Genomic DNA, 567 nt, shown 5'->3' on the forward strand with positions numbered 1-567 from the left:
CCGGTGTCCCGCGTGACAGGCGGGGATACTGGCCACTATACTAACGAAGAGGCGCAGGGAAGAGGCTAAGTGCTGTTCTGATATGGCGCATAATGCAAGAAAGAAACAAAAACTAAGCTCCCCGTCGGGGAGTCGAACCCCGGTGTCCCGCGTGACAGGCGGGGATACTGGCCACTATACTAACGAGGAGGTGCAGGGAAGCCGGCAAGCGCTGTTCTCAAAGGGCGCAGAATGCAACAAAGAAACAAAAACTAAGCTCCCCGTCGGGGAATCGAACCCCGGTGTCCCGCATGACAGGCGGGGATACTGGCCACTATACTAACGAGGATTTTTTTTTCTTTATTACCAATTTTCAACCACACAGCATACACTGATTTTTTTTCTTTATTGCCGTGAAACACAAAACAAAAAATACACATGATAAAACACGTCAACTACACTTAGCTAACGCGTACGTGGCTAAAATCTTTTCAAGTGCACTAACTCATCAAAGAGACAATGCCATTGTGGCGGATACTGCTGCCTCCTGAAAGTTTCGCGTATATACACAGCACTTTCAATAAAGGT

At 48.0% G+C, this 567-nt stretch overlaps 1 non-coding gene across 1 annotated transcript; it reads right to left on the reverse strand.

Annotated features, from left to right (window-relative positions):
* Positions 1 to 256: 256 nt before the first annotated feature.
* TRNAD-GUC (transfer RNA aspartic acid (anticodon GUC)) lies at positions 257 to 328 on the reverse strand. The gene has a single exon. It is a non-coding gene; the product is annotated as a tRNA-Asp (tRNA).
* Positions 329 to 567: the final 239 nt, after the last annotated feature.

The sequence above is a fragment of the Amblyomma maculatum genome, chromosome 9 (assembly GCF_055883805.1).
Source record: "Amblyomma maculatum isolate TAMU_Amacu chromosome 9, ASM5588380v1, whole genome shotgun sequence".
Lineage (NCBI taxonomy): Eukaryota > Metazoa > Arthropoda > Arachnida > Ixodida > Ixodidae > Amblyomma > Amblyomma maculatum.